The sequence below is a fragment of the Ambystoma mexicanum genome, chromosome 4q (genome assembly GCF_040938575.1).
Source record: "Ambystoma mexicanum isolate Mex_15411 chromosome 4q, UKY_AmexF1_1, whole genome shotgun sequence".
NCBI classification, from domain to species: Eukaryota; Metazoa; Chordata; class Amphibia; order Caudata; family Ambystomatidae; genus Ambystoma; species Ambystoma mexicanum.
In genome coordinates, this window is record NC_090928.1 from 506,594,915 (window position 1) to 506,600,914 (window position 6,000).

Here is a 6,000-nt window from a genome sequence, read left to right on the forward strand (position 1 = left end):
TAATCGTTCTGGATGTATGCTATAATATTCTCTCTACACCTTCAATCACCTGTGATATGACTGCCCCATATATGTTTCCACTAGCATCCAAAATCAACTTGACTGCTTTGCCTACTTCAAACCCCCCTAGATTAGGTACATTACAAATAGCTTCTTTTTTTCCTCAATAACCTTTTCACATTCAATAGTACACTCAAATTTAATTTCATTTTTCAATAACCATCTTATTGGCTGAGTAATGCTTGCAAAGTTCTATTTGATTTTATTTTATAATTTTCAGCCAGTCCAAAAAATTACCTAACTTCATCCTTTCTTTTTTATTGTGTATTCAACTTCTTCCTTCCTGAAATGACATTTATTTTCTTCAATCTTTCACCCTTTGTCTCTTGATTAAAACTCTACCCAACCATGGGTCATGTTCATCTTTCCCCTTTCTATATACTAGTATATTATCTTGGCAAACCATCGCTCCAGAGACCCCTTTCAGGACATCTGTCGTGATTCTTTGAAATACAGCTGCCGTTGATGCAAGCCCAAATGGCATCCTACGGAACTGGTATAACACAAATGGTGTTGTGAATGCTGTCAGGTCTCTGCAATGCTCCATCAATGTAACCTGATGATATGTCAATAAATCTAATGTTGTAAACAGATCAGCCCATCACAGGCAGCTTAATATATATGTTAGGAAACATTTTCATTTTGATGCTTTCCTTCCATAGATTTTTATTGGACACCATTTCTTTTTGCTTGTTTTGAAACATGTCCCGACGTTGAAGCACTAAGTAAGTACTTCCTTTGCTCGATTAGCTCATTCTTATGGGGAAACTGACTAGTCACTAAGGGGGTAATTCATAGAATTCAGCGCACAAGTGGCGCACGCGGCTGGCGCACAGTGTGCGCGTGCGAATCCCTGCGCCAGCCGCGTGCGCTAAAATCCATTTTCGTGCACAGCGTATTCATGGATTCCAGCCACCAAAACCAGCCGTGGCGCACAGTGGCGCAGCGACCCTGCAGCAGCGCCAGTTACGCCCCCAAGAACGCCTCTCGCACAGGGAAAAGCCAACAATATACCCAATCCAGCACAAAGGGCTGCGCTAACCCTGTACCAGCACGGCAAGCGGGCTACGTGTATCACTGGGGTGCGCGGGAAGTACCTCACGCGATTGGCCCCGTGCGAGCAGGGTACGCGTATTTCAGGGGTGTGCGGGAAGTTCCACACGCGATTTCCATAGGGTACGCGTATCTCAGGGGTGCGCGGGAATTTCCACACACGATGGGGCCCGTGCGAGCAGGGTACGCGTATCTCAGGGGTGCGCAGGAAGTGCCACACGCGAATTCAGCAGGGTACGTGTATTTCAGGGGTGCACGGGAATTTCCACATGCGATTGGCGGTACGCGTATCTCAGGGGTGCGCAGGAAGTGCCACACACGATTTCAGCAGGGTACGTGTATTTCAGGGGTGCGTGGGAATTTCCACACGCTATTGGGGGTACGCGTATCTCAGGGGTACGCGGGAATTTCCACACGCGATTGGGCCCGTGCGAGCAGGGTACGCGTATCTCAGGGGTGCGCAGGCAGTGCCACACGCGATTTCAGCAGGGTACGTGTATTCCAGGGGTGCGCGGGAAGTTCCACACGCGATTCCATCAGGGTACGTGTATTACAGGGGTGCGCGGGGAGCACCACACGTGAATTGCACGTGTGGGTCCTCCCAGGTGTTCCCTCTACACCCTCCACGGCCCCTGCAGGTGGCTCACACCACAGGGGCCTACCCTGCACATGTCCTGCAGGCACACCATCCACCATGGCCATGACCCCCAGCCAACCCACATGTCAACTTGCACTACTGCCCACCAACGCATGTCTCCCTGCACCCCCAGTCACCAGGGGCAGCCTCCACCAGGCCCCCACTCATGTCTCCCACCACCTCCACCCCCCAGCAGTGCAGGGGCACCCACCACCAGGCCCCCACCCATGTCTCCCAGCACCCCCACCCCCCAGCCACCAGGGGCAGCCTCCACCAGGCCCCCACCCATGTCTCCCAGCACCCCCACCCCCCCAGTCACCAGGGGCAGCCTCCACCAGGCCCCCACCCATGTCTCCCACCACCCCCACCCCCCCCAGTCACCAGGGGCAGCCTCCACCAGGCCCCCACCCATGTCTCCCACCACCCCCACCCTCCAGCAGTGCAGGGGTAGCCTCCACCAGGCCCCCACCCATGTCTCACACCACCCCCACCCCCAGCCACCAGGGGCAGCCTCCACCAGGCCCCCACCCCTGTCTCCCACCACCCCCACCCCCCAGTCACCAGGGGCAGCCTCCACCAGGCCCCCACCCATGTCTCCCACCACCCCCACCCCCCAGCAGTGCAGGGGCACCCACCACCAGGCCCCCACCCATGTCTCCCACCACCCCCACCCCCCAGCAGTGCAGGGGCAGCCTCCACCAGGCACCCACCCATGTCTCCCAGCACCCCACCCCCCAGCACTGTGGGGCACCTGCCAGCAAGCCCCCACCCATGTCCAACTCATGTTCCCCACCACCCCCACCCCCCAGCACTGTGGGGCACCTGCCAGCAGGCCCCACCCATGTCCAACGCATGTTCCCCACCACCCCCACCCCCCAGCAGTGCAGGGGCAGCCACCACCAGGCCCCCACCCATGTCTCCCAGCACCCCCACCCCCCAGCCACCAGGGGCAGCTTCAACCAGGCCCCCACCCATGTCTCCCACCACCCCCACCCTCCCAGTAACCAGGGGCAGCCTCCACCAGGCCCCCACCCATGTCTCCCACCAACCCCACCCCCCAGCACTGTGGGGCACCTGCTAGCAGGCCCCACCCATGTCCAACGCATGTTCCCCACCACCCCCACCCCCCAGCAGTGCAAGGGCAGCCTCCACCAGGCCCCCACCCATGTCTCACACCACCCCCACCCCCCAGCCACCAGGGGCAGCCTCCACCAGGCCCCCACCCATGTCTCCCACCACCCCCACCCCCCAGCAGTGCAGGGGCACCCACCACCAGGCCCCCACCCATGTCTCCCAGCACCCCCACACCCCAGCCACCAGGGGCAGCCTCCACCAGGCCCCCACCCATGTCTCCCAGCACCCCCACCCCCCAGCACTGTGGGGCACCTGCCAGCAGGCCCCCACCCATGTCCAACTCATGTTCCACCACCACCCCCACCCCCCAGCACTGTGGGGCACCTGCCAGCAGGCCCCACCCATGTCCAACGCATGTTCCCCACCACCCCCACCCCCCAGCAGTGCAGGGGCAGCCACCACCAGGCCCCCACCCATGTCTCCCACCACCCCCACCCCCAGCCACCATGGGCAGCCTCCACCAGGCCCCCACCCCTGTCTCCCACCACCCCCACCCCCCCGGTCACCAGGGGCAGCCTCCACCAGGCCCCCACCCATGTCTCCCACCACCCCCACCCCCCCAATCACCAGGGGCAGCCTCCACCAGGCCCCCACCCATGTCTCCCACCACCCCCACCCCCCAGCAGTGCAGGGGCACCCACCACCAGGCCCCCACCCATGTCTCCCAGCACCCCCACCCCCCAGCCACCAGGGGCAGCCTCCACCAGGCCCCCACCCATGTCTCCCAGCACCCCCACCCCCCCAGTCACCAGGGGCAGCCTCCACCAGGCCCCCACCCATGTCTCCCACCACCCCCACCCCCCCAGTCACCAGGGGCAGCCTCCACCAGGCCCTCACCCATGTCTCCCACCACCCCCACCCCCCAGCAGTGCAGGGGCAGCCTCCACCAGGCCCCCACCCATGTCTCACACCACCCCCACCCCCCCAGCCACCAGCGGCAGCCTCCACCAGGCCCCCACCCATGTCTCTTACCACCCCCACCCCCCAGCAGTGCAGGGGCATCCACCACCAGGCCCCCACCCATGTCTCCCACCAACCCCACCCCCCAGCAGTGCAGGGGCAGCCTCCACCAGGCCCCCACCCGTGTCTCCCAGCACCCCCACCCCCCAGCACTGTGGGGCACCTGCCAGCAGGCCCCCACCCATGTCCAACTCATGTTCCCCACCACCCCCACCCCCCAGCACCGTGGGGCAACTGCCAGCAGGCCCCCACCCATGTCCAACTCATGTTCCCCACCACCCCCACCGGCCAGCACTGTGGGGCACCTGCCAGCAGGCCCCCACCCATGTGCAACTCATGTTCCCCAGCCAACATGTCATCACAATCTAGATCCCTGGTCCCTATGGTCAGCCTCCAAATGCAAAACACCCACCCGAGTATTGCATCCACCCACTCATAATTTGCAATTACATCACAGAACACCAATTGCAAGTTCCGAAACAAACACATTTCCCTCACATACACCCAATGGGTGTCAGTGAATCTCAAAACACATATCATGAAATGCATGAAACCAATGAGATACCACACATTGAAGTTCACCAAAAAAAATATGTATTAAAGGAAACATAAATAGAATAAAAAATGAAGAAACAGAAACGTGAATGTACAAAAATGAAAAGAAGCATGTCCGTTAAAAAAAGCAAAACCAAAAATAAAATTCCAAAGAAATGTTGTCCAATGTCAATGTCCACAAAACAAAATCCAATGGGAAATAAAAAAGAAAGCCATTGCTCCATGGTTAAAAAGTGAAAAAAAATACAATCCAACTGTGAACTATGTATATGGGAACAAGCCAGGGTCCATTATCCCAACAAAATAAAGGAAACCTATCTAACTACACTAACTAATAAAATAAACTATATACAAAAATGTGGCCAATGTCCGAAAGGTCCAAATAAAATAAAAACAAAAATGAAACCTAACACTACCTACATAACTATGTACAAGGGCAGCAGGCTAGTTTCACGGCTCACTTGTGGATGTCCCGGGCCAGGGCATCATCGAACTCCTCCTCAATGTCCCGGAGGCGGTCCTCCTCCATGGCCCCGAGGGTCCGCAGGGCTGTCGACGTCTCCACCTCCAAACCCCTGCGGATTGCCTCGAGGCACTCGGCTCGCCTCAGGGCCCTCCGCATGGAGTTCTCCACTCTGACCATTGTGAGCCGTGCCTCTTCCGCCCGCTGCCGCTCCGCATCTATGGCGTGGCCCAACCGCTGCCACACGGAAGACACTCTCTGTCCTGGGTCCTCCTGCCCTCCGGCCGATGCCTGCCCCTCCGATGTTGAAGGCCCCGAGCCTTCATGGCTCCCACCACGTTGCTGCTGCTGCTGTGCCTCTGCCCGTGCACTGCCTCCTGCTGCCTGCACATCCTCCGCCGGCTGGGGTGCAGTCGTTGATGTGGCCACCCCTGCTGGACGTCCGACTCCCGACTGCGGCAGGGATGCCTCCTCCACCAGCCTGGCCGCACCGTCAGAGGCAGCTCCACAGGGCACCCAGGTGACTGATGGGTGGGAAGATGGCACAGAGGACGACTGGCGCGTAGGGGGTCCAGTTGAGGAGGGGGTCGGAGCAAGCCCCATCAGACGGAGGAATCCGGCCTGGGTGACCTGTCCCAGAAGGCTGACATGGTCAACGAGCCATTCGAGATGACTTCCAGTCTCTTCATGAAAAGACTGCAGGTCACCTTGCATGGCCCGTTGACGCAATGCCACACCAGCCAGGACAGGCTCAACCCGGACCTGGATAGCCACGTCCGCAGGCAGAGGAAGGCCAGTTGATGTGAGCTCATCCCCTGCCTGAAAACGGGTCTGGACGTAGGCATCCCTGCTGGTGCAAGATGATGCAGGGACAGGATCAGGGACAGGATTGCACACAGGTAGCTCCGCGGCGGCCTGTGCTGCCTCCTGTCCCTGCACTGCACCACTAGCACCAGTGGGATCCCCACCTCCAGACCCCGTCTCTGGTGCTTGCACGGCCTCCTCCTCCACCAAACCCCCCACCAACCTGGATGACTCCGTGCCATCTTCCCCTGTTGGGCCCTGTGGGGTCCCAGCTGCCCCTTCTGCTGCCGAGGAGTCCAACTCCAACCTCCGCCTCTTGGACCTCCCCCCGGCA